This window comes from Mobula birostris, chromosome 2 (assembly GCF_030028105.1).
Source record: "Mobula birostris isolate sMobBir1 chromosome 2, sMobBir1.hap1, whole genome shotgun sequence".
In the NCBI taxonomy this organism is placed as follows: Eukaryota; Metazoa; Chordata; class Chondrichthyes; order Myliobatiformes; family Myliobatidae; genus Mobula; species Mobula birostris.
This window is the reverse complement of record NC_092371.1, coordinates 78,628,565-78,639,417: the sequence shown is the minus strand read 5'-3', so window position 1 is coordinate 78,639,417 and position 10,853 is coordinate 78,628,565. Positions and strand designations below refer to the sequence as shown.

The 10,853-nt window shown below is 42.3% G+C and overlaps 1 protein-coding gene across 1 annotated transcript in view; it reads left to right on the top strand.

Annotated features, from left to right (window-relative positions):
- Positions 1-8,467: 8,467 nt before the first annotated feature.
- Positions 8,468-10,853, top strand: part of LOC140187890 (E3 ubiquitin-protein ligase Itchy-like) — a 127,827-nt gene continuing 125,441 nt past the window's right edge. The window contains exon 1 of the mRNA XM_072243720.1: positions 8,468-8,617. The gene's annotated coding sequence lies outside the window, so the exon portion shown is untranslated. The remainder of the gene's footprint in view (positions 8,618-10,853) is intronic.

Sequence of the window (10,853 nt, the reverse complement as noted above, 5' to 3'; positions counted from 1 at the left end):
AAATGGTATTTTGTATTTAATTATTTAATAGCCACTACACTTCATACAGAGAACTTGTGAAGTTGCCTTCGATATGTCTGAAACGTATGAGGTTAGAAAACCTCCATCAGTTGTACAGCAGTTGTGTTCTCCCCATGGAGTAATTTTGGGTTAATATTGTGATTGTCATAGTCATAGTAGTCATAGTCATACTTTATTGATCCCAGGGGAAATTGGTTTTCATTACAGTTGCACCATAAATTATAAATAATAATAGAACCATAAATAGTAAAATTATGCCAGTAAATTATGAAATAAGTCCAGGACCAGCCTATTGGCTCAGGGTGTCTGACCCTCCAAGGGAGGAGTTGTAAAGTTTGATGGCCACAGGCAGGAATGACTTCCTGTGACGCTCTGTGCTGCATCTCGGTGGAATGAGTCTCTGGCTGAATGTACTCCTGTGCCCACCCAGTACATTATGTAGTGGATGGGAGCCATTGACCAAGATGGCATGCAACTTGGACAGCATCCTCTTTTCAGACACCACCGTGAGAGAGTCCAGTTCTATCCCCACAACATCACTGGCCTTACGAATGAGTTTGTTGATTCTGTTGGTGTCTGCCACCCTCAGCCTGCTGCCCCAGCACACAACAGCAAACATGATAGCACTGGCCACCACAGACTCGGAGAACATCCTCAGCATCGTCCGGCAGATGTTAAAGGACCTCAGTCTCCTCAGGAAATAGAGACAGCTCTGACCTTTCCTGTAGACAGTCTCAGTGTTCTTTGACCAGTCCAGTTTATTGTCAATTCGTATCCCCAGGTATTTGGCGGTCATTCGTGAATGAAATGTGAAAGAGAACTTTTATTTCTTCGATAAAAGTATACCTCCATTTAGTTCTGGTGAAGAATTTCTGTTTTAAAGTAATTTGGTTTACTATATCCTGCATTTCAATTGAAGCTACACCTTATAAAGTATTTAACTAGCTGGAAAACACTTTTGGATGTTTGGGGATAGCGGAATAAAGTCAATTCTTGTTCCTACATAGTGCACATGAGGTAAGTTCTGTCTACTCCTGATAAGTAGAGCTATGTATTCACTGTGTATTTTTGTAATAAGATTAGAAATAATTGAATTTGCCATTGGGATGTTCTGCCTGCAGTGGATGCAAGAAATGAATTCAAATGGCACTCTTCCTTTTATGTCCCTATCCATGATCCTGTAGGGTTGAGCTCTTGCCTCTCCTTCAAAATAAATTTGTTAGATGACTAGAAGACACTGGAACAGAATTAAGCCATTCAACCCATCAAGTCTGCTCTGCCTTTCCAACATGGTTGATTTATTATCCCTCTCATCCCAATTCTGCTACTTTCTTCTCATAAACTTTGACACCCTTACTAAACATGAACCTATCAACCTCTGCTTTAAGTATACCCAATGACTTGGTCTCCACAGTCATCTGTGCCAATGATTCCACAGATTCACCACCCTTTGTCTACAGAAATGCTTCCTCATCTCTGTTCTAAATTATGAGATTGTGCCCTCTGGACCTGGACTCCTCCACTATAGGAAACATCCTCTCCATGTCCACTTTATCAAGGCCTTTCAATATTCAGTGGGTTTCATTGAAATCCAGCCCCCCCCCCCCAATTCTTCTGGACTCCAAAAAGTACAGACCTGGAGCCATTGAAAGTTACTTATACATTAACCCTTTTATTTCTGGGATCATTCTCATGAATCTCCTCTGGACCCTCTCCAATACCAGCACATCCTTTCTTAGATAGGAAGCCCAAAACTGTTCACAATACCCCAAGTGTGGTCCAACCAATCCCTTATAAAGCCTCAGCATGAAGATGACATCTTAAAGTCTGCTCTCTCTCTGTCTCAGCACAGTGTGATAAAGCCCCAACTCAGCATCCCACTCAAGATTACACTAGAAATCTATGCAACGGTGGGAAAAGGATATGCAGGGAGGCTCAACCATTTCAAACTGACTCAATCAAAAGTGTTATACATTATATATTATTTTTTTTAAATTGTCCAATGCTTAACTAAATTTCATTTATTACATTCTTTTCTGTTGGGCTTGTGCTTTGCAAAGTTGCAGGTGATTTGTAACGAGAATGAAGTCAGTTTAAATATTATTGTTACTTGTTCCTGATCCAATTCATTATGCATTTCTTTCCTTCAATTCTGGTGACGCAACTTCAGACTTTGAAAGTACAGGAGACTGCAGATGCTGCAATCCGGAACAAACAAAACGCTGAAAGAACTCAGCAGGTCAGACATCTGTGGTGGGAAATGGATTGGTAACATTACAGGTTCATACCCTTAATCTGGATGTTCGTGAGACCGGATAAGGGGTTTCAACCTGAAACACTGACTATTTCATAGACGCTCCCTTGACTTGCTGAGTTCCTGCAGCAATTGTAGATGCAAGAAATCTGAAATAAAACAAGATGCTGAAAATGACTGTGTTCCTCAAGAGAGGAAGTAACAGCTAAACACAAGATTCTACGGATGCTGGAAATCTTCCAATTTTTTAGTAATTTCTCTATCATTGACAGACTGACCTGTAATTATCTGGCTACGATATTTACTCTCTTCCAATCATCTGGCACCTTGTTTGTGGCTAGTGCAGATTTCAAGATCTCTTTCAGGGCCCCAGTAATCTCTTACTTTGTCCCCCAGAGCAGCTTCTTATGTATTTCCCGGGGTTATTTCCAGGGCCCCAGGGACCTGTCCACCTTTAGGCCTACTAAGAGTGATCACTCGAGTCGAGTATGATGTTCCCCTAAGGTAGGGCTCCCAACTTTTTTTTATGCCATGGACCAATACCATTAAGCAAGGGGTCCATGGACTCCAGGTTGGGAATTCCTGTCCTTCATGAATGCCTGTGCAAGACATTCTTTAACATGGGGAGGCTGATGTATGGGCGCCAGCCACATAGTTCTTGACAGATCGGAGATGGCGTCCATTGGCATGGAATGCAAGATGATTGGGGACCCTTTGCTGCTGCAGTTTTCCTCCACCTTCACTGTCATTGTGATGTGTCATCATCTTCTGCCAGCTCCACCGTTGAGGTCTTGGTTGGATCGGTCTTTGTCTGGAACCTCCCCTTGATTTTATTGCCATTGGTGACCATACTAAGAGCTAAGCTTAAGGCAGCATCGCTATTGGGATCTCAGGAGCCTTTCCACCATTACAAGGTGACAGTCTTCTGAGGAGACATCTAATGCTATTCTCTTCCACACATACATTCGAGTTCCACTGTCCCAACTGGAATCTTCAGCAACAAATCCTTCTCATTCTTCCCAATGCTTAACTAACCAGCATTTGGAAGACCAGTGAGATGGATTTGCCAGTTGCTGAAGGAGCCTAGGCATTTTCTCTCAGTTTAAAGTTGCATTTCCCATGTGTGAAGTGTTTGGGTCATTCTCTTACCCAGTCAGCACTGGAGTCACTGAATGTGTTCAAGGCTGATACAGATTTCTGGAGAGCTATAAGCAAAATGACACAGGGAACAGACACTTGAAAGCAAAATCAGATCAAGCACAATTTTGTTGAGAAGAGCAGACTCGAGGGCTGCATAGCCAGCTACACATTTCATATGAGGAATCACATTGTTTACAGGACTGTTGTGACTGATTAAGACACATGGAGACAGAAGCTGGTAGATATAAAAGGTCTTCTTTCATCATGACAAGCAGGTACTCTCTTGGAGATAATTTCAGTTGAATCTTCCTGAACTCCATGTGCAATGAGTTCTTAAGTAATCTACACAAAGTGAGTGTGTGGAATGAGCTGCCAGCAGAGTTGGTGGATGCTGGGTTGATTTCAACATTCAAGATAAATTTGTATAGGTATGTGGGTGGGATGGGTATGGAGGGCTATGGTCCATGTGTAGGTTGATGGGACTAGGCAGCGTAATAGTTCAGCACTGACTAGGTGGGCCAAAGGGCCTGATTATGTGATTTTTTTCTATGATATTGTGACTCTAAGTGTTGGAGGAACTCAGCAGGTCTGGAGCAGCTAGGGAGAGGAATAAACATTTGACATTTCTGGCTGAGCCCCTTTATCAGGACTCATTGCCACCAAAGGTCTCAGAGTGTGTCACCAAAGACTTGCAAATTTCCATAGATGTACAGTGGAGCCTTTCTGACTGGTTGCATCAATGCCTGGTATGGAGGCTCCAATGCACAGGATTGCAAGAGACTGGAGAGAGATTCAACCAGCTCCATCACGGGCTCAAGCCTCCCCATCATCAAGGACAATGCAGTGGCTTGAGAAGGTGACAGCGATCATTAAGGACTCTCTTCATCGAGGACATGTCTGCTTTCTCAAGTCAAGTCACTTTTTATTGTCATTTCGACCATAACTGCTGGTACAGTACACAGTAAAAACGAGACAACGTTTTTCAGGACCATGGTGCTACATGAACAATACAAAAACTACAGTGAACTACGTAAAACAACACAAGAACTACACCAGACTACAGACCTGCCCAGGACTGCATAAAGTACACAGAACAGTGCAGGCATTACAATAAATAATAAACAAGACAATAGGCACAGCGGAGGGCAGTAGGTCGGTAGTCCAATGGCTTGAGGGGAAAACTGTTACATAAATAAACCGCTGTACTCCTGCCGAGAATTTCGTTGGGGTTGGATGTAGTCCAATTTAATGTCCATTGGAGAGCAGAATAGATGGGAGAGCCGGCCGGCTAGGGCTTGCTTTTTTTCCTGGCATGGACTCCTGCCCACTTGCCTCGTTTCCTCGCACACCATTTCCTCCGCTTCCTCATTACTACCATTGGGGAGGAGGTACAGGAGCCTGAAGACCCTGACTCAAAAAGATTTAGAAGCAGCTCCTTCCTCTCCACCATTAAATTACTGAATGGTCCGTGAGCCCATGGACCCTGCTGTGCCTCCTTTTACACTATTTATGTATTGTAACGTATCATAATTTTATCTGTTGTGCTGCTGCACCACAACATATTCAGTGTTAATAAATCTGTAGCTATTGAGATTGTATTTAATCAGAATCAATGACCTCATTTACTGCAATACTTTGGATCTGACAAATACTTAATCACAATGGGAAGGGAGCACGATGTAACTGATAAGACACCTCCAGAAGATTCAAACATCTTTACTGAGACAAAGTAATTCACATGGATGGACTAAAAGCTTCTAAGGATAGAGAACCCAAAATCTGTGGTGTTAAGAACTAACAAAGAACAAAGGGTTCTTGGAATACAGGTCCGTAATTCATTGTAAAATTAGTCAGCTCCATCATGGACACTAGCCTCCATTATATTCAGGACATCTTCAAGGAACCTCTGAAAGGTAGTGTTCATCATTAAGGACCACCGCCACCCAGGCCATGCTCTCTTCTCCTTGCTATCATCAAGAAAGAGGTACAGGAACCAGAAGGCACACACCCAACAATTCAGGAACAGCTTCTTTGCCTCTACCGTCCAATTTCTGAATGGCTATTGAACCCATGAACACTACCTCATTACTTTTTTATTTCCTATTTTTTACACTAGTTAATTTAACTAATATATATATTTATTGTAATTCAGTTTTTTTTGTATTATCATGTATTGCATTGTACAGCTGCCACTAAGTTATCAAATTTCATGACCTTTGCCAGTGATATTAAACCTGATTTTGATTCTGAAAGTGGTGTCACGGGTAGATAGGGTCATAAAGAAAGCTTTTGGTACCTTATCTTTCATAAATCAAAGTAATGAGTATAGGAGGTGGGATGTTGGGCTGAAGTTGTATAAGATTTTGGTGAGGTCTAATTTGGAGTATTGTGTGCAATTTTGGTCACCTACTGGAAAGATGTAAAAAAGGTTGAAAGAGTACAGAGAAAAATTCTAACTCTTTGGATATGCAAGTAACCCAGTTATTGACTACAGAGCAAATAAACCTATGACCATGTTTGATGTGATAAGTAACAAAGTAAGTCTGGTATGGAACCTTCCTTGATCTCTATCACAATTATCCTAAATAACTTTATATTTAATTATCCTAAATAGAGCTGAATGCTCAATGTCTGATGCCTGGTTTGACCTAGACCAATTAACCGAACCCCATTGTCTTGTGTTTGTCTATTGCATACAAGAACATCTCATGGTCTTGCTAGTTAGTATACAAAGCAGGTCTATTGAGCAGCCTATTTCTGTTGATATTCTGCATGTTCACAAAGTAATCCTTTTAATTTCAAGCAACAAACAAATTATTTGTTAATTGAGTGGAATAGGCCCTCACAGCCCTTCAAGCCGTGCTGCCCAGCAACCCCTGATTTAACCCTGGCCTAATCACAGGGCAATTTGCAATGACCAATTAACCTACCAGCTTGTATGTCTTTGGACTGTGGGAGGAAACCGGAGCACCTTGAGGAAACCCACACAATCACGGAGTACGTATAAACTCCTTACAGACAGCAACTGGTATTGAGCCGGGGTCATTGGTACTGTAAAGCATTGTGTTAACCACCACACTACCATGGCGTACTATGTGCTAGAGGAACTCAGCAGGTCAGGCAGCATCTATGGAAGAGAATAAATAGTCAATGTTTTGGGCTGAGATCGTTGATGCAGTATTTTGACCTGTAACATCAATAATTCCTTTTCTCCCACAGATACTCTCTAACCCATTGAGTTTCTCCAGCAGATTGTAATTCCTAAAAGAGTCATTACTGGCACGTGGCCAAGTGGTTGAGACGTCGGTCCAGTGATCTGAAGGTCGCTAGTTCGAGCCTCAGCTGAGGCAGCGTGTTGTTTCCTTGAGCAAGACACTTAACCACATATTGATCTGCAATGACACCAGTGCCAAGCTGTATGGGTCCTAGTGCCCTTCCCTTGGACAACATCGGTGGCATGGAGAGGGGAGACTTGCAGCATGGGTAACTGCCGGTCTTCCACACAACCTTGCCCAGGCCTCATTCAACATTGAAAATCGATGGATAGCCGAAGATTTCAGACAATAGATGAAAGTCGGTCACAAGGAGGGATCTGGAATAAACCGAGGAAATGTCCACATTGATCTTCACCCATTTTTGTATCATCATGGCAACTGCCCAAGACCACAAGAGTCTACAGGAAGTTGTGGACACCACTTATCACATCACTAAAACCAATCTCCCCTCCAGGGACTCTGTCTGCACTTATTGCTACCTTGTAAAAGCAGAGGATGAGAGGTGACCTGATAGAGGTATGTAAGACAATGAGAGGTATTGATCGAGTGGATAGCCAAAGGCTTTTTCCCCAAGGGCTGAAATGGCTAACATGAGGGGGCATAGATTTAAAGTGCTTGGAAGTAAGTACAAGGGGGATGTCAGAGGTAAATTTTTCACACAGAGAGTGGTGGGTGCGTGGAATGCACTGCCAGCGAAGGTGATAGAGGTGGGTGCAATAGAGTCTTTTGAGAGACTCTTAGATAGGTACATGGAGCTTAGAAAAATAGAGGGCTATGCGCTAGGGAAAATCTAGTCGGCTTCTAGAGTAGGTTACATGGTTGGCACAACATTGTAGGCCAAAGGACCTGTAATGTGCTGTAGATTTTTATGTTTCCCCTCCTTCCCATCTTGCAGAAGATGCTAAAGTCTGAAAGCATATACCAACAGGTTCAAGAACAGTTCCTATTCCACAGTAAAATGGACCTCTTCTATACGATAGACTCTTCTCTGTAATTGCATTTTATTCTTGTTTTTCCTTTATACTACCTCAATGTATTGATTGATGTGATGAACTGATCTGTAGGGGTGGCACTTAAAACAATCTTTTCCTTTACATTGGTACATGTGACGATAATCAATTTACCAAATCCTGAAAGTATTCAAGTCGGGCAGTATCTGTAGAGGGAAGTACATGTCAACGCTGTGGATCAAAGTCCTTTGATCAGAACTGGAAAGGTTAGAAATAAAACAAATTTTTTTAGGGTAAAGAGGTAAAGGATGACAAGAGCAAAAGGCAAGATATGGGGCTAAGAGACCACGAGTGTTTGAATGAAAATATTGGTAATGGAGATAGCTAATATAGTGTGAGTGAAAAATACTAATTATCTCAAGGGTTGTTATGAACCCTCCCCAAATAAACAGACGAGAAGAAAGAAAGGCGATGCTGTAGATATTGGATAAAAGGCAGGATGGCCAATTTGCCGAAATAGTGAATTCCTAAAGCTTTGTAGATGGTGGGAAACTTATAGGCTGCGCCTGGTCTGGATACTTCCCACTCTAATACAGTATTAACAAACATCCCGCTGCATTCAAAGCCATGATTATTCTTGTACATCCTTATTATTATTAAAGAGGGAATCAAACTGACTTGACCCCATACCGAAGAGCAGGTGGCAACAGTCTTTGAGTGACGGGGGCGGGGGGCCAATGAGTGCAGCTGGAAGTTCGGGTCGGTTTCCGTGACGTACAGTGACCAATGGGGCGGAGGTGGGACCGGGTGAGGCGCCCGCCCATGCGGTCACGTGAGCAGGCGCTGCAAGATGGCGACGGTGGAGGGGTAAAGTTGGTGTCCGTGAGCGGTTTGTGTGACTGGGCGAGCGGCGGGAGGCGAGGAGCTATCTCCCGGGAAACCTCGCAAGGCCGATTGAAGTCTCGCAGTTGGCTCGGGTAACTACAGCTTTGTGTTTGTGACTCGGTGTACAGGGGAGGGGTACCTGTTGGTGGGTTCCTTCGTGTAATGGCGGGGTGGGCCAACCCCCCGCACTCCGTGTTCCCGGCATCGGCCAGCCCTCTTCACCCTTCGGTTTCCTCCACTCCTGCCCCCTCTAGAAAACGTCCAGAAGGCCCGGACAACTTGCCGTGACGTCTGTCGCTGGGCTGGGCATTTCCCTGTCTGTTTGTTTATTACCCACAGAGCGATGTGGGTAAGTTTCGGATCAACTTTTGGCATCCGTTTCCCAACCTTTAAACCTCGTCTGTGGGTCAGTTTTCAAGGGAAGAATCTCCTAAGTCTCTCTCTTAATCTCTCCACCTACCCCTGTTTCCCTGGAGACATTTCTTGACAGTTTTGAGTCCAAAGCTCATTGATGAAAGCAGTGTTAAATGTCTTTTTGAAATTTCATGAACTTAACAGAATCGTTAGGGCACAGTGGAGCAAGTTTAGCCTGTCATGTTTGTGTCTCCTGTAGAATTGCAAATGATTTCTCTAATTCTCCCTGACCTTTCTTTGAGAGCTCTCTCTCATCCAGCATCTACAAACAGTGAGTTCAAGCAACACGGGCAAAATGCTGGAGAAATTCAGTAAGTCAGACAGGATGTATGGAAAGAATGGAGGTTTTGGACAGAAGACCCTTCAGTGTTTATTCCCCCGGCAGCCTTGAGCTCCTCCAGCATTTTGTGTGTGTTGCTCTCAATTTCCAGAATCAGCAGAATCTCTTGGGTTTATGAGTTCCATATCTTAACCATTCTGTTTTTAAAGAGAAGGTTTCCTATAAAAGTTCCAATGTGTCCTTTGAGGACATATGCTGGTCTTTGAGGAGCAACCCCCCCCCCCCCCCAACGTTCAGCCAACCTGTCATGATCTTATGTACTTCCACCAAATCTTGATCTACTATTCTTGAGGAATCTCAGGGTTGTGCACTGCATAATAAATGTACTTTGAATCTTGAATCTTCAAGGAGAACACTTCTGAGTTCTTCAGTCTAATCTTGTAATTAAAACCCTTGTTTTCTTGATTGAGGAAATGCTCTAATTTTGGAGAAATTTTCTGGAGTTGTGTCTAATAAGAATTTTTGTGATGTAAGTTGAGGATTCTACCACATACTCCATTAATGCCAATTTTTATCTGATTATGCTCCTCTGATAGTGTTGGAAAATTATGCTATTGTATCCATAATGCCACTGCACATTGATTATGTATGGTGGATTTATCTTTTAATGTTTCACTAATAAAAGAACTGGCATGGGAACGTGCTGGTTTTGCATAAAATGTTCTGGGTTGTATGAAGTTATCTAATTTGGGGATAACATAGATATATTTTTTCACAGTATTATTGTTAGGGTTTATTTTTGTTTTTATGGTGCTTGGAAATGCTTTTTATCCTTTTGATTAGTGGCCAAAGGCAAGAATGATTTTACAAGAATCCACAATAGCAAATAAGGCATTTTAAGAGAAAACCAAAAATATTTGGTGACCCCAATGCTTTAGAATAGTGCATTGGTCTTTATATCTGACTGGAAATATAAACAGAGCTACTAATTAGTACTTTATCTGCAAGACAATGCTTCATTGTATAAGTAACACACATCAAAGTTGCTGGTGAACGCAGCAGGCCAGGCAGCATCTCTAGGAAGAGGTTGCAGTCTGCACCTCTTCCTAGAGATGCTGCCTGGCCTGCTGCGTTCACCAGCAACTTCGATGTGTGTTGCTTGAATTTCCAGCATCTGCAGAATTCCTGTTTGCTTCATTGTGTAGTCCAGTTTCTCCAAAGTGCTGCATAAATTAAATTTGATTTTTTTCATGTTCTGACTTACTTTTTAATGATGGTTGTTACTGACTAAGGAGCAACTCTGTTTTTAAATTCATTTTTTTCATTTGTTAGGCTTTTCAATTTTTATTTCCAGGTAAGAACTGTAATCCACAGTTTAAATTGCCATGAAACACGTGATTCCATTTGAGCCAAATGTCTTGAATTTTAAAAATACTCTATGAAGCATCAACTGTCCACAGTTCATAAACACAAGATTCTGCAAATGCTGGAAATCCAGAGTAACATATACAAAATGCTAGAAGAACTCATCAGGTCAGGCAGCATCTATAGAGAGGAATAAACAGTAAACGTTTCAGGCTGAGACTCCTCATTTGTAAACGTTACTTTGCTGGTTCAAATAACGACAGCGCAGA